This window comes from Castor canadensis, chromosome 1 (assembly GCF_047511655.1).
Source record: "Castor canadensis chromosome 1, mCasCan1.hap1v2, whole genome shotgun sequence".
Lineage (NCBI taxonomy): Eukaryota > Metazoa > Chordata > Mammalia > Rodentia > Castoridae > Castor > Castor canadensis.
Genome location: NC_133386.1, coordinates 142251547 through 142274934, shown reverse-complemented (window position 1 = coordinate 142274934; position 23388 = coordinate 142251547). Strand labels below are relative to the sequence as shown.

Sequence of the window (23388 nt, the reverse complement as noted above, 5' to 3'; positions counted from 1 at the left end):
GTAGTTATAGAATAAAGCAATATATTCTCCAATTAATTTTTTCAGACAATTTTAAACTATTTTAGCGCCTTTGTGTTTATGTAAGTTTTAGAATAAACCTTTATAGGTCTGTGAGAAAAGTTTGCTGGTATTTTGGCAGTAATTGCAAAAATCCTATAGGCCATTTTGAGGAAAATTGAAATCTTTCCTATTTTGAGTCCTTCATTTTATAAAATCGCATTTGCCTCTACTATTTAGAGACTGGTATTTATATATTGGGAGATAGTATTGGGGTTTTGAATTCAGAAACATGCTTTTCTTTGATATTTTCATAAGCATTTTGTAATAACTATGTTTTAATTGTACATATTTTAATTAAGTTCATATCTACCTATGCATTCAGTATTACTGTGTCCATGCTTACACTGCTATTGTGTTAGTTTTTACAGCTAACATAGCAAAAGTAGCATACACTGTGTGACTTGAACAACATTTATTTTCTTATACTTCTGGAGGCTGGAAGACAAGGGTCAACAGGTTGTCAGAGTTAGCTCCTTCTGAGCCTCTCATCTAAACTTGCATCTATTCCTTATGTTTCTGTACAATATCGCTTCTTTATCTATCTCTTTCCAAATTTCCTCTATCTATGAGTATACCAACCATAATTCATTAGGGCTCACCCTCAAATGATCGTTTAAACTAAATAACCACTTTAAAGTCCTAAGTCTAATTATAGTCATGTTTTGAAGGAGTTAGAGTTAAGATGTCAATGTATAAATTTTGTGTATATACGCAACTCAGCCCATAAGAGTTAGTGACCAGGTGATGGTTCCAGAGAGAATTGTCTGGGTCACTTATTTATATTTGGCATTGCCTTTATCAAAACTAGCATAGTAACAAGTGAAGCATTCTTTAGATAAATTTGTTTTACTGGTGAGAAAAGTTTTATTTTTACCAGGCAGGGTAGTTCCTGTGAGGAATGTAGAAGAAATAAAAAAATCATCTCTTAAACTAACGTTTGTTGGGTAAAGCATGGTTTGCTGCATCCTTAGGAAAAAGGAAGCTTCTGGCAAGCTGAACTTATGAAGGATATAATAATGCCTGTATGCTGAGACCTCATGCTATGTAGCAGGGAAGTCTGTACAGATTTTATTGTATCTATTCTGCCCCACCTAGTTTTAGGTGAACCCTGAAGCTGGTTCTGAGATAAATTCAGCAGAAAATGTAATTAGAATTCAAAAGACTTAGCCAAAGAAGGTGTATAAGTTTCTCCTGAGAGCAACTGGGAAGTTTTTAGCCTGTGAAGTATATGAGAAGGGTAAATGGCCTCCCACAGGTGGTACAAGTTTCCCCTGGGAAAACAAACATAAGTTCTCTGACTCCTCATACCTAAAGCCTCTACATGTGGTTCAGTTAGCCTCATACCTTATTTGAAGAATTTGATTTCAGAGCTTATGGAGATTAATTTATTGTTCTATCTCTTTTAAGGGGGGAGTTAAAAAGAATATTTCTTTAGCTCCCAATTCTATAAAAGGGAGATATCTTGGGAGATCCTGCCTTCATTACTTCCTCAGGGCTGGGCCTTTTAGAGAAGGATCCATATGGGTTCATTCTTCAGGCTGGACACAGCAATCCTGCTCCCACCACTATGAAACATGCTATGGTACATGTGATTATGAGGAAGTCCTCAGCATATGCAGAATGAGGGCACTAGGAGACCTCTCTGTAAGTGGACCAGAAAAAAATCAATATTTTGAAATCAAGGAGAAGAGGGCCCAGAAAAAGCCTGGTCAGGAGAATGTCAGTTTTACAGGAAAGAAAATAAGAGGGTGTATTTAGGAAGGACCAATAAGTTATCTCTAATTTTGCAAAGAGCTCTATGTAATAGAGTATGAGAAAGAACCAAAGATTAAACAATGTGGAAGACTTTCCTAATCATAACAAAAATAGATCCAGAGTAGCAGTTGGAATAAAATCTGATTCTAGTGTGCTCTAGGGTCAAGGTGTAGAGTGAGAAAACAGATGGACAAGAGCAATTTAGTAGTATTCCATGTAATGCAGAAGGCCATGTCATGGTTCATGTAATCAAAATGTGACCAAGCCCTTTCTCAGCTTACATACTCAAAGTTTAATACACCTAAATGCTAGTGAACATCTCTACATTTAGCTACTCAAGCACAGAACAGAACTATGAAGATACATGAGTTCAAGAAGGATAAAATTTGGATAGGTTAACAGGAATTATGTTTAGGGCACATGCAAAGAACTGCTTATGATGATATACTATGAAATATAATGAAATTAAAGAGAAAAAAAACAGGATAGTAAGGGATAGTGAAAAGGGATTAGAGTTCTAGATTATAGAATGGAATTGAGCTCATGATTTTAAGTAAATGACAAAATCCTTGAGAGACTGGATTAATAAAAGAATACTGAAATCACTAAGAATTATATCTGACTCAGTATCAGAAAGAGAAAAGCAAATCAATGCTAAAACTTTCAGTGAGCAAAGTGACATGAGTGGGAAGGTTGATGGTGGACACAGCAAGGAGGGATAGTGGCTATAATGTATGAGATCATGTGTTAAAATAACATGGGAGGAGATGGTAAGAAGGAATATGTCAGGAGGACCAGGACAGCCTTAAATCCTTAAGTAAAAGGGTAAAAGAATTGTTCACATTTATCCTCTCTGCATCTTCACTCCTCACTTCACTACTCAACCAATCACCCTATCACTTTTTTAAAAACACACATACATACATTTAGCTAAAACGATGTTCTTTTGTGGGGGTCCATTTGTTGAAAAATCTTACTCCACCCTTTCAACCTAAGCCAAATACTTTTGTTAGTGAAATGCACTTCTTCTAGGCAACAAATTGTCAAGTCTTGCTTTTAAATCCAGCTTGACAATGTATATCTTTTGATGAGGAAGTTGAGGCCATTAACATTCACTGTTAACATTGAGATGTATATGGTAATTCCTGCCATTTTGTTGCTGAGTGAGTGTGTGTGAGTGTATATGTGACTGATATCTTGCTACTCTACAATTGGTTGTCTTATCATCTCCTGAGATTTATTTATTCCTATCCTTTCATGGCTATGTTCATCTTCATCTTCTGTGTATAAGATTCTTTTGATCCGGGCGCTGGTGGTTTATGCCTATAACCCTAGCTACTCAGAAGGCAGAGATCAGGAGGATTGCGGAAGCCAGTCCCTGGAAATTAATTCCTCAAGACCCTATCTCAAAAATACCTAACACAAAAAAGGGCTGATGGAGTGGCTCAAGGTGTAGGCCCTGAGTTCAAACCCCAGTACCACAAAAAAAAAAAAAAAGGTTCTTTTGTATCTTCTGGAGTGCTGGTTTAGTGGTCATTAATTGTTTAAGTTTCTGTTTATCATGGGAAGTTTTTATTTCCCCTTTGATTATGAATGATAGCTTTACTGGGTAGAGTTATCTAGGCTTGAAAATATTTTCTTTCAATACTTGAAATAACTCATTCCACATCCTTTATGCTTTTAAGTTTTCTGTTGAGAAATCTGCTGTTATTATGATGAATTTACTTTTATAGGTAATCAGACATTACTCCTTTGCAGATTTCAATATTCATTCCTTGTTTGCTGTACTTAGTGTTTTAACCATAATATGTCACAGAGAGGTTCTGTTTTGGTCACCATTTCCAAATATCTAAGACCACATTTTTTGAAATTCTGCCTTACTCAATCCTTTCTCTCTTTTTCTATCTAATTTTTAATTGAGTCAATTTTTTTCCTTTACAAAATTTTAAATATCCTTTTACCTAATCCTTTGTCATCATATCTGTGCTCATTGTACTAATTCATAGTTTATTCATAGCATTCTTACTTAATCCTCTGCCACTTAAGTTTCACAGCCTGGCCCTCCATCCCCCACTGCAATATGGGGATATCTGGAAATTGCTAACTCTATGAATTACTGCATTATTTTAGTCCTTTAAGGGCTTCCCTTTTACCACAGTAAAAAGCTATGATAACAGTTCCAATTTACTGAGGCCATATATGATTCAGACTCACTGTATAAAATTTTACATAATCATGTATAATTCTCAGAAATTCCCACTTCACAGAGTAGGAAACTACAGAAAGGTCAATAACCTCCAAAGGTCTCATGTTGAGGTCAGAGATAGCATTTAAGCACATGTCTTTCTCATTCCAAGTATTTGGCACTAGTTAAATATAGTAGTCTACAATATGCTATATCTAGCCCAGCATTTCTCTTTTGCCAGCTTAAAAAAACCACCATTTTTCTACTCAAGCAAACATACCCAACATCATTCTTTATTTCCCCATGCATAGTTTTCTTATTTTATTCTTATGCATTTTCTTAGCAACTAATAAATACTTGCTGATTATTTAATACATAGTACAACTATCCTTTCTTACAAATTTCTCTTGATTTTCTTGTGTAGAGTTAGATAAATTATTTTATTTATATCTACAAAATGTCATTTTATTCTAACAATTATTAGCTCACTACTTTTTTTATGTTACTGTCTTAGAGTAAGAATTGTAAAGCAAATTTCTATACCTCTATTTAGCTAATGCATATTCTGCTGCTTAATCATGAGTTGTAATTATATATTCATACATATATTTATACTTTTATATACTTTGTACAAAATATATTATTTTTATACTATTATACAGTATTTTCATATATGTTTACAGATATCCATAAAAATATTTATTGTAGGATTTTTTTAGCCCACCGTTTTTAAACCAACTAGACTTGAATACTCTTAGACTCTGGAGTTCAGGAAAGTGTCTGTTACTTTGTCGGCAGCACACATGTTCTTTGCCTGAAAAACTAAATGAGTAAGTGAATGGGTAGAATGCCCATCTCTTGTTCTAAATGGCTGTGCTGGAAGCCTGTGCTCAGCTCTGTTTTCACTAACATCAGGGTAACAGGATGAGCAGGGAGAGGAATCTGGTAGAAGAAAAAACTCTGCTGAATCCATGACTTGGTGAGATTATTCCTCTTGGAAAAGAAGCTATAGGGAGTTTCAGTTGTTCAGGATGTGAGAGCAGCAGGCATTTTTCTGTTTCTGTTGAGAAACAGCATCCACTCTTCAGCACTTAGTCAATCTCATTACATAATAGGAACAACATTCACAGCAGAGGAGATACTGTGAGATCCAATGAAGAAATTTCAAAGACAGAGTTTCAGTATCCAATGAGTAATTAGCTCTATCTTTGTTAAAAATATCCTTCTTTAAATTAACCTAGAAGGTAACACCCACGCACAGGAAATCAATGTGAGTCAATGCCCTGTATAGCTATCCTTATCTCAACCAGCAAAACCCCTTGTTCCTTCCTATTATTGCTTATACTCTCTCTACAACAAAATTAGAGATAAGGGCAAAATAGTTTCTGCTGGGTATTGAGGTGGGGGGAGCGGGAGGGGGTGGAGTGGGTGGTAAGGGAGGGGGTGGGGGCAGGGGGGAGAAATGAACCAAGCCTTGTATGTACATATGAATAATAAAAGAAAAATGAAAAAAAAAATGAAAACTGTAAAAAAAAAAATCCTTCTTTAAAAAAAAAAAAAACAATGTTTAGGAAGAATTTACAGTCTTTCCTGGAGGTGAGTGTTATTTTGGTATTTGGAGCTAGGTGAGGATTTGTACTTGATAAGTTTTAGATAAATAAACCACACTGCTTGATGGATAATCTGCCATTTATCTAGGGACTTACAATGTTTCCTTACAGTGTTTAAAAATAGATCTATTTAATAGCTTTATACTTTTCTTCTCTGAATTAAAATGACTGAGCAATAGTCATTTAAAAGCCAAGCCAACACACCAATCAATCAAGCAAAAACATTTAGGATTTCTGCTTCATTGTTCTCTTAAGTGACTTTAGATTTATTTTTAACATATCACAAAATAATTACTTCAAATAATGAGGAAAATTGCATCAAACATTCTTACCAATTTTTATTCATATGCAACTATTAAGTGTCTACTATGAGAAATCCTGAGCAGAGCTTTGCAGATGCACAGATAAGCCTGAGATTGTCTTGGCTTTATGAAGGTCACATTTAGCACAGAAGATATATTGTTAAATAGAATTTATGAAACAGTGTGATTAGCCCAGCTAGAAAAATACAGGTGGTTTCTGAAGACTGGTGAGAAATAGGGAAGTGATGGGGACAATGAGGAAGGGTCTTTAACCCCTTCCTTAGCATTGAGTAATACTTGGATCTAGAACTGCAATGAATATGGGTGGATGGTTGGGTCTTGGAATATTAGTGTGTTCAGATGAGTCGTTTTGCTCTTCACTCTGAATATATTAGATTCCCTACTAAAGTATTGATATTCATTTCTAAAAACATCAGTGCAAAAATTTGTCTATTTGTAAATGTACTAGTGGTTGTCAGCACATGATATGTTGTTTGAAAACATGCCTTCATGTGTATGTTTGTGTTTATGTACATGTGTGTTACTGAGAAAGAGAGAGACACAGACATGGAGAGACATAGAGACAGAAAAGTCACCTAAAAGCTTTTGGAGGTTCCATATACATTACATTTAATGTACCCTGCTATTTAGCCCACTGAACCAAACTGGGCAATGTGTAAGGTACTTCAGAAATGAAACTACCTGGTCAATATACATGTTTTAGTTTTCCAACATAGCCACAGGGTTGAGGGGAGGAATATTTAGCCCAAGGATGAATTAAATTCAGGCTAGCACAAAGACCCCATACACTACTCAGTCTTCCTCCAAAACCACCATACAGGTTGTCTGTACCTGATACAGCACTGTAATAACTGCCAACCCATTCATTCTTCCTTTGAGAGTGATCTCCCTGTCACTCATGCACACACAAAACAGACATAGCCTCCCCTACAAATCCACATTAAATCCTGAATTTGTAGACAAAATTATACTTTACTTTTTCAGATTTTAAAAGTAATTATTTCATGGGACACCAATATCTCTGAGTGGCTTTTAGTCCCATTTACTAATCAATGAATCCTCATTCTGATCACCCACAAGCAGACCTACTCAGGGTCCTCAACTGTCTACAGACCCAGCCTCACTTTGGGCTATCTGTCATGGCAAATAGCTACAAAATCAACTCACTCTCTCCTTATTCCAAGGCCCAGGTCTAATGAGCTGCATTTTGTGGTGTGGGGTTAATGTGGACCTTTCAAAATGGAGAGTTCATGCTAGAATTCATTTTGTCTTTCCGCCTGCCTCCCTGTACACCTGCATCTATGTGAGCCCAGAGAGCCTAGAAAATTTTCAGAGCAGTTGTCTCCACATCGTCTGAGAACATTATTTTCTTACCTCTAAGATGTAGAGGAACTGATCTATTTATCCTTCTTGTCTATTTTACACATGATCTATTCTGCTCAAAGAACTGAAATACCATATGTCCAACTAGGAAAGGAAAGTAGATTCAAATTGTTGTCCCTGCTAATATCTGAAAGAAGATATCCAAAATCTAGTTCTAAAGGATTTAAGAAACTTGAGATGCCCCATCATGTCTTGACTGACATATTACTGCTATTCACAGGTCTCTGTTCCCTACTCTGCTATATAATATTCAGTTGTCTACACTAAGCTTCCATGCAACATTCACTGAAGCCACTTAGTGACTTGCTAGTAGATATGACAGTGGAAGGTTTGGATTAAAACACCATCTCTTTTTCTCATGATCAGAAACCAAGCTACAGGGAACACTTTTTTCCCCAGAATGTATTTCTTAGGGTCTAACTCTTTCTTCCGACCTTATTTATCTATACAACATTGGAATTTGAAGCTTTGAAATAGTAGTCCCAAACGTTTTTTATACACTATGATTTGGGTTTTAGCCTGGTCAACAGGCATCACATTGGGGTTGGGAGGGTAGTCTTCATGTGTGTATGAATCAGGTGCCACAGGCTCACTAAATATTGTGAGTTATCTAGAGAAAAGAGGTTACATTAGACTAGGGCACTTGAGAAATGTGCTTAGTATTGTATAGTATTATGACATATTATCAACAATCATGCAAATGTAGGATGATGTTCCAAGTAGCAGAGAAACTGATTGTTTTTCATTGAAATGCCTTTTCATAGGTGCAACTTATCTACCATGTTGTCAGCTGATTCAGGTTGCAAGAATTGTTCATTGGTGAGCAGTGAGTCAAAGTGTTGCCCTAAAACAAGGCAGAGAGAACAAACGAAGGATACCACTCTGAATCTGTTTGGTTTTAATGCTATAGATAACAGGGTTCATGAGAGGTGGAAAAAGGAAGTAGATGTAGCTTATTGTGATATGGACCACATGAGGAGCATGCTGTCCAAACCTATGAATAAATGTCAGACCAACCACAGTGATATAGAAGACCAAGATGCAACAGATATGGGAGACACGTGTATTTGAGGGCCTTGGCCCTTTCTCTAGAAGCAATGCCCATGACAGTCTTGAGAATCAAAATGTAGGAGAAAAAATCATGAGACAGTCCAATAGGCCCATCGCAAATGCAACCACAACTGGATAGAGACGGTTGAAAGTGGTGTCACCACAGGCTAGCTTGATGACATCTTGGTGCAGACAAAATGCATGGGAGAGCACACGAGATCAACAGTAGGGAAACCAGTGCAGGCGAACAATTATTGGCATAATTGACAGACCAGCCCTTGTCAGTACTCCTATCCCAATCTTCATTACCTGGGTGTCAGTAAGGATGGAGGTGTATCTTAAGGGGCTGCGGATGGCAATGAAACGGTCATAGGCCATGGCGAGCAGGACACCTGATTCCACAATAGAAAGAGTATGGATGAAGTAGGCCTGAGAGAAGCAGACCCCATGGCCAATCTCCCTGTGATTCAACCACAGAACACCAAGCACTGTGGGCATTGTGGTCAATGTTACTCCAAGATCTGTTGCTGCCAACATAGCCAAGAAATAGTACATGGGCTCATGGAGGTTATGGTCATCTCTAATGAGAAAGAGAAGGGAAGTATAGAGATGTAGGCTACCAATAATGGGATGGAGATCCAGTGATGTGACTTCTCCATACCTGGGAAACCCGTAAGCAGGAAGGCAGAGGTGGTGGTATTGAGACACACTGTGGATACTGCAAGGAAGAAAGGGATCCTTTTAGGTAAGGCAACAGAAACTAGTTCTTTAGAAGTTGCCCACTGAGAACATTACATGTCCTGAAATATTCAGAAGTCCTGACTTCCAGCAACAGAACAGAAGGTAATTTAGTCATTCCTTGGATATTCCTATGTATTAGAGAATAGGATACACAAAGAACAACTCTGGTGGAAATATTATGTGTCTGTATGCAAATGAAAATTGAGACCTGTTGAAACTATTCCAGGAATGGGGAAGGGTGCATAAAAGAGAATGAAAGAGGGGGTCAATTCAACTATGATAGATTGTAAGAACTTTTGTAAATGTCTCAATGTGCCCCCAGTGCAACAAAACAATAAAAGAACAGCTGTACGTATTATTCAGGCTTACTATATTTGAGATTGTTGACAAATACACTGGAGCTGTAGAATGTGTGCAAAACAGATCTTGTAAATTTTATAATGGAGACAAAAAGAAAGAAGAAACCACTATAATTAGTGATGCTATGATATTGCTGGAACTTACAGTGTGTGTTTCATGGTACTTCTTGTCTTGTGTGCTCATATTGAAGATGAACATACAAGTTTTTCAGAGTATATGATACCTAAGAAATCAAAAAGATTCCAATCATTTTTGGAAGAACAGGTATGAACATTCTATGGCACAATAATATTGAAGAAAAATAATAAATACATAAACAAATGACCAGTTAATTTAGGGATTGTTTTATACCTAATTTGTGTATAAGGAATGTTCATTGACAAATCTGGTGATTTGGAGGAGGCTACACCATAGCATAAAATTTGCTTACATGTGTGTACTGCAAAACAAATAAAATTCTTTATTTTCTAGCATTGTAATTCCCTAGTTATTGATGCACTATTTAAAGAAATTCAAAATTCCATATTATAGTTATTAAGTTAAGCAATGAAAAGCAGGGTTTACAATACTTTCTTTTTTTTTTTTTCTTTTAATAGGATAGAGCATTTTATTAGAACAAAAATACTCTTAGAGCCCTTTTAGAGGAAATCACTCCTTTGTTTTCACTATTTGTTTTGTTTTTTTTTTTCATCTTTCTTTTATTATTCATATGTGCATACAAGGCTTGGTTCATTTCTCCCCCCTGCCCCCACCCCCTCCCTTACCACCCACTCCACCCCCTCCCGCTCCCCCCCCTCAATACCTTCTTGAATTTAGTATTTGATAACAGCACAGGTAATGTACTCTTGACTACCACCTACTTGAAGAATCAAAAGTAGAAAGTGATTATTTAGGCAAACTCACAGGGAATATTTTTCAAAATGTTTTTAAAAGATTTATTAGCATATATTACTTACACAGGGTTTTCATTGTGACATTTTCATAAATGCTTACAAGGTACCTTGTTTAGGTTCATCCCCACTGTCATTCTCCCTTTCCCCATCCCCATTCCTTATACTTAAAATTATTTTGGCAGATTTCATTGTTCTATTTTTATAGAAGTATATAAAATAGACCAACTATATTTACCTCTTTAACCTCTCCATTCTCCTTCTCTCTCAAAAGTATCTGCCCCCTAATGGGACCTGTTTTACATTCCTGTCCTTCATTATTTAAGTGTATATTCATTGTTCAAAGGGTTTTCACCATGGTATTTTACCTGTGAATATAATGTATTTTAATCAGATTAATCTCCTCTATTACTCTTTACTCTTTATTACTCCATACCTTTTCCCATCTATCCCTATTATTCACTAGCTTTCAGTGTCTTTTGTTACATCTTCTTCCTACACAGATGCAATGTATTTCAATATTATTTATTATCATTCTCTTTTCCGTTCCCTCCTCCCCCTAGTCATAGGGAATATTTTTTAAAAGCCATGGAGTCTAATGGGATTAATCACATTTGAGAAGCTCCATGACTCAGAATTCTAAGGTGTTATCTGGTTCAGGCTATCGTCTTCAGGAATAAATGCAGTATGCACTGCTGGCATTAATCACAGAAAATGTGACCAGTTTCTTGTATGGTTGGTATGGGTGGCACATCTCATAAACCATGAAAAGGATATCTTGGTGTAAATTTATACATGACTCACTAGACCTCTCTTGCTCATGAAAAAGAAGTGTCTTTCTCCGAGATTGCGGGACTTTAATCTTCAGAAAAATTTGGTCAAAGTTCAAGCTCTGATACCTTCTAACAATGGTGCATTTGGGAAAGTCATTTCATCTTCCTGTCAGATGAAGTCTCAGAAAATATTCAAAGTAGACAGGGATAAACAAGCATGAGTGGCAAACACAAATTCTGTATTCTGAGGGTACAATGTCATATTTTGATGCAAGTATACCTTATGACATGATCACCACAATAAAGGCAATTAATATATCAATCACTTTACATGATTACTTCTTTTTGTAAAGAATATGTAAGATCTCTCAGCAAATGTCAAGTATGCCCTCGTAAAACTGGGGGGATTACAAAAAAACATTAATCTAGTTTTTTATATTAATACTAAATAAACATACAGCAGATGCATAAAAAGAAAAATAAAAGCAAAAATAAATAGGAGAGGCAGGTCCACAAATGGAAGGTAATGTTGAGAAGTAAAAGAAAAGGGTAAGTAACCATTATTTTTCATAATATATCAATATAATGGAGTATTACATATACTCACTTTATTTAGGAAAATCCTTAAATAGCCTATTTATGCCATTTTATTGATTGATACTGGTTCTCAATAAAGATGATACATTAATCAAATGTCAGAGTCCTTTTTATCCACTGTGGATTAGGAATACACCAGGCATGGGTGAAATCTATAGGATTGTAACGTACCTTGCTGCTTCTCTTCTGATTTTATACTGAAAAACATTTTGTCTTGGCTTTACTCAGAGCTGAATCTGTGGAATATGAGCTTACCTGTGAATTCTGGAAAGGTCAAAATTCTGAGACATTTACCTCATTCCTGTAACCACTCATCCTCTGGGTCTCTGCTTAGAGTACAGGTTTTCATTAATCAGAAGGTAATTCTCAAAGTCTCAAACTCTGTCTCATAAATGAGGGTTTTATGCAGGTACAAGAGATCTCACTTAGATTTTTACTGCTTACATATTCTCTCACCTTTTTGGGTTCTTTTTTCTTGACTCGTTTGTCAAAAGTACTAAGTATATGTCCATTATTATTATTTTTTATTTTATAACCTTTGACTTTTTAAAAAAAAATTGTATTAGGACATATTTATTGTACAGGGGTGATTCATTGTGTCAATTCTGAATAGACTTACATTGTATATTTAACCACTGACTTTTATTCTTAGAGGCATACACACACATAACCCAAGCTCCATTCAACCTTAATTTTCACTTGGCATTTTGGTCTCATGATCAATTAGTGACTTTTCTCCAGAAAATGTTTGAATATCTGGAGATCTAGACATTCTCAAGGATATGGAAAAAATTTTATCTTTGGAACCTACCTGGCATTCAAGAGAAGTGGTTTCCACAGAAGAAATCATAGCATTAGAATGGAGGTCAGAAAAGTTAAAATTTCAGACAGAAGGAGAGAAGGAAATAGAAACACATAATACACCCCATCTATCCACCAGTTTGTTCACACACTTTTCTTTGCCCCTTGTGTTCCAGAATCTATCCTTTGCTTTACTTTACACATCTGAAGAGGTAACCCCTAAAGAAGCCACATTTTAGAAATGTCAAAGTTTTTAGAACCCATGTCTACCCATATCTTCCAGCAGATTATAATATTACTTTTCCCTCCCTGGGAAACCAGCTACCTATTCCTTGTCTTCCTCTACCTTGGTCCCTGCAGTGTCAGATCAGAGAGAAAATTCACTTCAGATCCCACTAACCTGAAGCTTTTTTCTTGCCCATTCTTCAGTGTTATTGTCATGAATTTCAGAGTTGCCATGACACTTCTTTTAAAATATGCACAAAACCATGGCTGGAAGGAACATTTATTTTAGAAACGTGTCTTCAGGGACAATTCCCAATTTAGACCATTAACTTCCCCTCCTAGTCCTTCCTCCCTCCCTTTCTCTCTATTCACCTTCCTCTTGCTACTACTTCCTGTTTGATTTGCATCCTAGATGTCGGGGATTTTAGGTTTTTAACAATAGTCTCCAAGACATTTGTCTGTGCTCTAGCTTTGGCTTGAGCCCTGCAGGGTGATTTATATGTGTCAAGATGTGTAGATCGTAAGTACTGTGGGCAAAGCTCAAGTGGTAAAGTGCTCACCGAGCATGTTCAAAGCTTTGGGTTCAAGCCTTAGTACCACCACCACCAAAAAAAAAAAAAAAGTAGGCCAGTTACATATTTGGACTACAAAAAGAGTTCTTGGGGATGTACTTTCTCCAGCTCCTTTTAAGGAATACTAATCCTACTTGGTGGGTGAGCTCATGCCTTTAATTCTAGCTATTTTGGAGGCATACATCAGGAAGATAGAGGTGCAAGCTAGTCTAGGCAAAAGTTAGTGAGACCCTACCATAGCCAATAAGGAATTTTGACACATGCCATATTCCCAGATACTTGGAAGGTCACAGATAGGAGTATTTCAGTCATAAATTAGGCAAGGGTAAAATGAGAGAACTTATGTGAAAAATAACTAAAGCAACAAAGGGCTGGGAATTGCTCAAGAGTTTGTACAAATGAAAGGCCCTGAGTTGAAACACTAGTACCACACAGACACACAGACACACACACAGCGACACACAAATCCTTGACCTTAAAGTGAGGAATATGTGAAACTAGAGGACAGTCAGTTTTGAAGGCTTTCTTCCACTATGCCCTCTTTCTCCTAGGCTTAATAAGTACGACTGCAGCCAATGACAGTCAAGAGCTGTGCTCCACACTCCCAGAGATGGGCAGGAGTTCTTTCTTGAAGGGATACATGGACAGTGAATCTTTTTGTCTACAACGGTGACCTGTTGATACACTGTATTTGGAGACCCAATTTTAGTGCTAATCTCTTATTACTAGTACAGAACTACACCATATTATGCAGACATTGAAATAATATCTGTAAGGTGTCACTGGTTTCCTGCAATATATGTGACCCCAAGCTTTACAGGACCTTATGCGGACAGAGTGTCATTATGGTTTCTATGTTAAACAAATGCAACCCATTATTTTATTTTTTTCAGGAATAGAAAAGATTTTTTTAATGCATTTTGCATTGAATATTGAACTGAAGGGGGTGAATTCAACTATGGAATATCATAAGAACTTTTGTGAATGTTCCTATGGGGAATGGAATATAAGAAGCCTATGAGAATTTCACATAAGCATGGTTGTACCCAATAAGCAGCAGGCTGAGTTTGGCACGGCACCCCCAGCCACAGAAGAGAGTGAGAAGGAAAAATGCAGCTTAGTTGCTTCTCCTAAGTTGTTTACATTCTGAGAAGTAGGAACACAGGTTTCTCTTTTTACAATGTTACACCCCTCCCAGAGAACTGTTGCTCCACCTCCTTGTTTACCACTGCATATAAAAGATTCTCTGAAGGAGGCCAGGAGGCTTTTTGATGGGGGATTTTGATTGGCTGCCGCTGACACTGTTGCTGGCTGCTGTATGTCTCCACCAGAGGACCTTTCTTCACCAACAACTTTATACATAGGCTTTAGAAAAGCTTAGATAAAGAAAAGCTAAAAAGAGAACATGGGACAGTGCAAGTCTAAGGACTGAGACTTTAAGAGTTATGCTAATGTAGTTTTTAGACACGTCTGCTGTTGTTTGCAAGTCTGAGCACCAAGACTTTCAGAAAACTAAAGAAAGAATATGGGACAGTGCAAGTCTGATGGGACAGTGCAAGTCTGAGGGCAAAGACGCTAAGATTATGTTAAAGAAAAGTTAAAGAAAACATGGGACAGAGCAAGTCTAAGGAAAGAAACTTTAAACAATAGAAAAGAAGCAAGGTTTTAAAGAATTGTAAAGGAGTAAGGCCTTAAAGAATAGAGAAGAGACAACAAAATTAGAGCTAAGGGCAAAATAGTTTCTGCTGGGTATTGAGGGGGTGGGAGGGAGAGGGAAGGGGCGGAGTGGGTGGTAAGGGAGGGGGGTACTGGGGGGAGAAATGACCCAAACATTGTATGCACATATGAATAATAAAAAAATAAAAAAAAAGAATAGAGAAGAGAATAATAGAGAAAAGAAGCAACGAAGCCATTGTGTCTCCATCTGAGCATCCAACACACCTGGCCCCAACTTTATGCATATTTGTCTATCTTTTGTCCTTTCTGCATCTCTCATTGCCCTCAGTTAGGTTCAGTAGTAACTGGAGAGAGAGAAAGCTTGCTTCAGCAACCACAGTACAGCAATAATATGATGATAAAAATGTAAAATATTAAAAATTGAAGATGATTAAAGCCCAACATGGGGGTGCATGCCTATAATACCAGCATTTCAAGAGGCAGGAGGAACTGGCTCAAGGCTTTCCCAGGCAAAGATAGTGGTGCCTGGGCAGGTGTACCTCACAGTAGAGCACTTCCTTCTCATGCACAAAACCATGGGTTCAATCAATAGCATAGCAAAAAAAGATTGAATTGAAACATTGGGCTTATATTTTTCCCCACACTAGTGCCTTGCCGAGGTAAATTATTTTCAAGCTATTTTTATGTAATCAAAGCAACCACCTTCATAACATTATAGAATATGTTATAATCAAATTCTCTTTGAACTGAATAAAATGAAGTGAAATTAAACCAAGTCTTTTTACACCTCTGGTATCAAGTACAATGTTTGGTAAGTAGTGTGAATTAACCTATAAAGCCATCTATTATTTTTATTACATGTAAATCATTTTATTTATGCTATATGTTCTTGAAAATTTATTAAACTAGAAAACGAAGTAGAAATGGAATCTATTCCTGTTATCACTGCTGTTCAGTAGGCAGAGATTGGGAGAACTAAAGTTCAAGGTCAGCTTGGGCAAAAATGTTAGTGAGACCCTATGTCAAAGAACAAACCAATAATGGTGGTATGTGTCTATAATCCAAGATACATGGGAGGATCATAGTGCAAGATCAGCCAGAGCAAAAAGCATGAGAATCTCTCTGAAATACAGCTAAAGAAAAAACAACTGGCAGTGTGACTTAAGCAATAGTGTGTTGCCTGGTGAATGCAAGGTCCTGTGTTCAAAATCTTATATTAACAAAAAAGACAAGAAATTAAAGCAAGAACTCACAGGTATTTATATCCTGTGTTCATGGCAGCATTGTGACTATGGCCAAAGAGAGAAATAACCCAACTGGCCAGGAATGAATGAAGAATGGTGAACAAAATGTGATGTATATATTCAGTGGGATATCTTCAGTTCTTAAAAAGGAATGACATTCTGACACATGTCATAAAGTGTTTGAATTGTGGACACATTGTGCTAAGTGAAATGAGCCAAACACAAAGACACCACCATCTATGGCCCCATCTTGGTGCCATACTAGAGAAGTCAAGTTCAGAGTTGTGGTTGCAGTGAGAGCAGAAGTTGTAGAGCACACACAACCCATTATTTATTCCCAACCTTTTATTTTGAAATAATATAGAATCACATGGAGTTGCAAAAATATACATGGAGATTGTGTGAACTGTTTATTCAGTTTTCCCCAATGGTAACACCTGATGCCCGCATAGTAAAATATCAAAACCAATACACTGATATTGATATGGTCCACAGCGATTATTTAAACTTTACTAGTTTTACCTGCTCTCATTTATGTGCATTTGATGTCTAAGAAATTTCACTGTATGTGTACATTCATGTAAATACCACCACTCTCAAGATATGGAGCCCATCACAAGGTGACATCCTATGCTTTTATGGATATACCTGCCCTTCTTCCTTTCGCCTTCTCTCATCTTTAACACCTAGCAACATTTAATTCTATCTCCATATCTCTTATCTTATCATTTAATGAAAGTTGCATAAATAGAATCATTGACTTTAACTCAGCAGAATTTTGAGATGCATCTACTTGTATGTATTGATAGTTTGTTCCTTTTTATTGCTGAAAACTCCATTATATTATGTATGATATTTTGGTTACCTACTTAATCATTAAAAACATTTAGGTTGTTTCAAGTTTTCAACAATTACCAATAAAAAGATTCTACAAACATCCATGTACACAGTTTTGTTTAAACATAAGTGTTAGTTTCTCTGAGATAGATGCCCAAGATTGAAATTATTAGGCCATATGACAAATGCATATTTAATTTGAAACTATCAACTATTTTTTCTGAGTATTTGTAGTAATTTCCCTTCTTTCTAGCAATATTCAGTGGTCCATATGTTCTGTATCTTTGTCATCATTAGTCCTGACATTTTTCATTTTTGTCATTCTAAAAGATTAGAGTAAAATCTCACTGTGAATCTAATTTGCATCTTCCTAAGGATTAAAGATGTTGACATATTTTCATGTACTTTTTGCCATCTGTGGATACTCTTCAGTCAAATGTTTATTCTTGGGTTTTGTCCACTTTTCCAATTTAATTGTTATTTTTACTGTCAACTGTTAAGAACTCTATAAATATATGAGATGCTCATTATTGTTAGATATGCTATTTGCAAATATCTTTTCCCAGTTTGTAGTTTATCTTTAAATGCTTTTACCATAATCTTTTCTATCAATCTATAGACCTTCACTTAGATCTAGGTCTCCAAGATGCTCCATTTTATTTTCTAGCAGTTTTAGAGTTTTACATTTAAGTTTGACTTACATATCGATTTTGAATTAACTGTACAAAGTGTGAGGTTTTACTTGAGTTTCTCCCCCTACTCCACATCCTCCACAGGAGAATTAGTCCTTAGCACTATTTATAGAAGGGGTTTCCTTCATTTACCAAGTTACTTTTGACCCTTTGTCAAAACTCAGTTGGATATATTTAAGTAGATCCATTTCTAGGGCTTTTTTTTTCTATTCCATTGATCTATATATCTATTATTACCATTATTACCACAAAATCCTCATGGCAAACGTTGTATAATAAAACAATATGGAACAGAGCTATAGCCCAATTAATTGTTTCAAAATAAAATTATTTGTTATTCTACCTACTTTGTCTTTCTACATAAGTTTTAGAACAAGCCTATATATATATATATCTGTGAGAAAAGTGTGCATCTTGAGAGGAATTGCATGAAACCTATGCATGAATTTGGGAAATGTGACATCTTTAATATATTTATTCTTTCAATCTATAATTGCTCTCCAATATTTAGATATCTAGTATTTTTGTGTCTTTTTTTGCACTACACGTCTTTTTAATTCAGGTCTTGTACCTTTTTGATACTTTTTATTAACATTTTGTAATAATTATCATGTAATTCTATACATTTTAAATGAAGTTCATACCTAAGTATACATTCATTATTATTGAGACAACTAAGTCATCCATGTTTGTGTTGCTATTTTGATAATTTTTATAGCTAGCATAACAAAGTAGCATAGACCATGTGGCTTAAAAAATCTAAAAACTAGCCAGGCGCCAGTGGCTCATGCCTATAATCCTAGCCACTCAGGAGGCAGAAATCAGGAGAATCGCAGTTTGAAGCCAACCTGAGCAAATAGTCCATGAGAAAAAAGGGTTTTTTTAATCTCAGAAAAACCTTTCACAATAAAGGACTGATGGAATGGCTCAAGATGTATGCCCTGAGTTCAAACCCCAGCACCACAGAAAAAAATTCTTATTTTCTCACAGTTCTGGAGGCGTAAGTCCAGGGTCAAGGGACTGTCACATTGGTTCCTTCTGAGGCCTCTCACCTAAGCTTGCAGATGGGCTTCTCTCTGTGCCTTCAGTCTTCCCTCTTTACCTGTCATTTTGCAAATTTTCTCACCTTATAGGGACACAGCCATTTATTTAAGACCCATCCCCCCAATTCTTATTTTACTTTAAGCAACTCTTTAAAAGTCCTGTCTTAATTATAGTCGGGGTGGGGCCCATAAGGGGCTAGTGACAGTTGATAACTCCAGAGAAAATTTTCTGGGCACATGATTTACATTCAACATTTTTTTTCTCATACAAGCACAGTAACAACTGAAGCATGTTTCCATCAAAAAATACATTCTTTTTATAATAAATATTCTTGTCCCCTAAAACCAATAGCAGGCAATGTGATTCCTAAAAGAAGTAAAAAGGAAATAAAAAATTAGTGTCTTAGACTAAAGTGATGCGGTATGGTTGGCTGGAGCACTGTGTTATAAGTAAGTTTTCTGCATCTCTAGGAAAGGGACAAACATTCTGGCAAGGTAAACTCATGAAGGGTATAATTATGCCTGCACATTTGTGATTTCATGCTGTGTCCTAGGCAAGGCTGCCTAGATTTTAGCATATCAATGCTACTCCACCTAGTGTTATACCCTGAACCTAGTTCTGAAATAAATCAAGCACAAAATATAATTGGAATTCAAAAGACATAGGCCAAGAAGTTGTATAAGTTTCTTCTGAGAGCAACTGGGAAATATTTAGCTTGTGAAGCATATGAAGAGGATAAACAGCCTTCCAAAGGTGTTATAAGGTTCCTCTGAGAGAATAACCACAAATTCTCTGACTGCTCAAATTTAAAGCTTCTACACGTGTGGCTCATTTTGTCCCATACCTTATTTGAAGAATAAGATTTCAGGGCTTGGGGAGATTAATTTACTGCTCTATCTCCTTCAAGGGAGGAGCTAAAATAGATTTTCTTAGTTCCCAATTGGCTACAAAAAGGAGATATCTCAGGAGGCACTTCCTTCATTAGTACCTCAGGACTGTGTCTCTTAGCAGACTGTGAGAAGAAGCTATGCGGTCTGAGTCCCAGACTGGACACAGTAACTCAGCTCCTCTTCAACAACAACCTTGCCTTGTTACAAATGAGTATGGGGAAGTCTTCAGCATATGCAAAAGAAAGGCAATAGAACCTCTCTATTAGCTGTCTAGAACAAGAGACAGTGAGAAGAAGGGAAAGCTAACTTTGGATGTGTACAGGTGTCAGCCTGAAGTTGTTAGCACTTGGGAAGAGATTTGGGAATGAGTATTTAAGACCTTTCATGATAAGTGAATTAAATATGGTTGATACTTCCATGTGTCTCCTACCTTCTCTAGGAGATGAAATAGAAAGGTTCTATTTATTCTCTCAGACTTTTTTTGTTGTTGGTACTTGAGTTTCAATTCATGGCATTGCACTTTCTTGCTAGGCAGGAGCTCTGCCACTTGAGCCATTTACCAGCCCTTTTTGTTTTAGGTATTTTACACTTAGTATCTCATGATTTTTATTCTGGCTGCTTCCATCATCCTACCTATGTCTCCCACCTAACTGAGATTTGAGGCATGATCTGTTATGCCTAGTTTGTTGAGATGTGGTCTTGCTAACTTTTTACCCTGGATTATCTCAAACTGCAACCCTTCCAATGTCCACCTCTTGACTAACTGTCACCATGCCTGGCCTAAATGACATTATTTTTTTAATGAAGAGAAGAATTTTAGCTATAAATGTCAGAAGTTTATCTGAGTTTACATAAATTCAATTATATACACTTCCTCTTGTTTCTATTATTAATTTTGTGACTTATTTCCTTCCATATGCTCTTTGTCTCTGGCAGTCCTCAGAAACCAAGAGCAGCACGTGGCTGAGGACATGTGCATTCCCACAGCATAAAGAGTGAAATTCTACAGATCTTTATTATAGCTGCATGACAAACCATGCCTGCATAGAAGTGTCAGAAATAGCAATTGCAAAACTTCTGAGCTGATAGCTACTGCAAATACAATGAGCACCTCCCACTTCGGATTTCTTTCACTACAGTGACTCATTACTTGAGGTACATATTAATCTACAAGAGGGAACTACTCACAAAATTGTGGCATGGCAAGAGATTGGTTTGAAGATTATCACTGATGAAGGGTCAGAGAAGTGAGAGTAAGGACAGGGGAATGAAATCATGCTAAGGACCCCGAGGAAGAGGCTGGGCTATGTGGGATTGTCTCTGCACCCAGCAGGAATAAGGCATTCACATTTCACTCCTTGGGACAGAATATGGAGGCTAAGTTGTGATTCTGTTCATTTCTATTCCTTACTATCAAGCCCAAAGTGCTGACTCATTGCTTTATACCCAGTAATCTATATCTCCTCACTGCGAGAAACCATTATAGCCAGATCTCACCTGGACAAGTGCAAAGTAAGCAGGTGTTTTCTCTGGAAAAAAATTTGGAGGCTACTTAAAAAGCTGGACATCGATCTACCATTTGATCCAGCAATACCACTCTTGGAGATATACCCAAAAGACTGTTACTCCAGAGGCACCTGCACATCCATGTTTATTGCGGCACTATTCACAATAGCCAAGTTATGGAAACAGCCAAGATGCCCCACCACTGACGAATGGATTAAGAAAATGTGGTATCTATACACAATGGAATTTTATGCAGCCATGAAGAAGAACGAAATGTTATCATTCACTGGTAAATGGATGGAATTGGAGAACATCATTCTGAGTGAGGTTACCCTGGCCCAAAAGACCAAAAATTGTATGTTCTCCCTCATATGTGGACATTAGATCAAGGGCAAACACAACAATGGGATTGGACTTTGAGCACATGATAAAAGCGAGAGCACACAAGGGAGGGGTGAGGATAGGTAAGACACCTAAAAAACTAGCTAGCATTTGTTGCCCTTAATGCAGAGAAACTAAAGCAGATACCTTAAAGCAACTGAGGCCAATAGGAAAAGGGGAACAGGTACTAGAGTAAAGGTTAGATCAAAAAGAATTAACCTAGAAGGTAACACCCACGCACAGGAAATCAATGTGAGTCAATGCCCTGTATAGCTATCCTTATCTCAACCAGCAAAAACCCTTGTTGCTTCCTATTATTGCTTATACTCTCTCTTCAACAAAATTAGAAATAAGGGCAAAATAGTTTCTGCTGGGTATTGAGGGGGGGGGAGAGGGAGGGGGCGGAGTGGGTGGTAAGGGAGGGGGTGGGGGCAGGGGGGAGAAATGAACCAAGCCTTGTATGCACATATGAATAATAAAAGAAAAATGAAAAAAAAAAAAGCAGGTGTTTTTCTTTGGGGGCACTGTAAAGGTTGTGGTTCACACTGTTAAAATACCACAAAAAGGCGTATTTGAATGAAACCATTTTTAGTTTGAGATTAAAGAAAGGTTGAAGAAATTTTTCTGGTGTGTGACAAGAAAAAAAAAGTGCACATGGTTGTGCTGTAATTTAGCCATACTTACTAATCATTTGTAATTTCCTCACAAACAAACAGGACACTCTCAGGCTTCCTCTTTGTAATAAATGACCTCACTCTTCTGTTTGTTTGAGCCTATAATCTAGGATCAATCTCCTTTCACTTTTTCCTTATTCTGATATCCTATATATTGACAAGTCTCAGTAAAACCTCAAAAATGTATCCTTGTTTAAGTTATTATTATTATTGTGATGGCACTGGGGTTTGAACTCAGGGCCTTGCACTTACTACACAGGTGCTTTTACCACTTGAGCCACTTTGTCATCACCTCTTATTATTGTTCTTGCTGTTCTTTCTGCTACATCTCTCTTAGATGTAGTTGCCATCTTCTTCATCTGTATTATTTCAATAGTTTTCTAACTAACCTACTTTCTTCTCTTTTGTTTCTTCACACAATAGCCAAGTGAATAATTAAAAAATACAAATCAGAATGTGTCCTCTCCTCTATTGTGACTTTTGAAGCTCTCCAATGACTTCTCATCAAATCTGTAATAAAAAACAAAATCCTTTTGTGATCTATGAGGCTTCATGAGACCCATCACTGCCTAGATCTCTCTGGTCCCTTTCCTGTTTGCTCCCCAAAACCAGTCATACTGATTTTCCCCTCTCAATGCAACAGTCTTTCTCTATATCTTAATATAGTCAATTATTTTTCGTTATTCAGGTCTCAGCTCAAATGTCACCACTTTATAAGTATAGTCCCAGATCACTCCAACTACTATTCTAACTTGTATCCTAATCAATCTCCATTAAAGAGTGTTACCTTATTTTAAAGTTGTGCTTACATTTATCTAAAATTTATTTTTTAACTTTGTTTATGGCTGATCAGAATCTTTGTCTTAATTCCATTTAATTCCAGTTCTTTCATTACCAGAGGTAGGGGATTCTTCCAAATCTGAAATTATGTTTTTGTGATTCTATACTATACAGGCAATATAGCAGAAATCACAATGGGGTTTAAGAAGATTTTCTAAAATGCATGCATGATAGAGACATAAATGGCTATTCATAAGAGTAGAAATTGGTGTTGGTTCTCTCCCTCCTTCTCAGTTCCCCTATCCCTGACTGCCTTGTGTATTGACTGATAGCAGCTC

At 36.7% G+C, this 23388-nt stretch overlaps 1 pseudogene; it reads right to left on the bottom strand.

Annotated features, from left to right (window-relative positions):
• Positions 1–8147: 8147 nt before the first annotated feature.
• On the bottom strand, positions 8148–11935 carry LOC109675016 (olfactory receptor 51B6-like; annotated as a pseudogene).
• Between the last annotated feature and the right edge of the window lie 11453 nt (positions 11936–23388).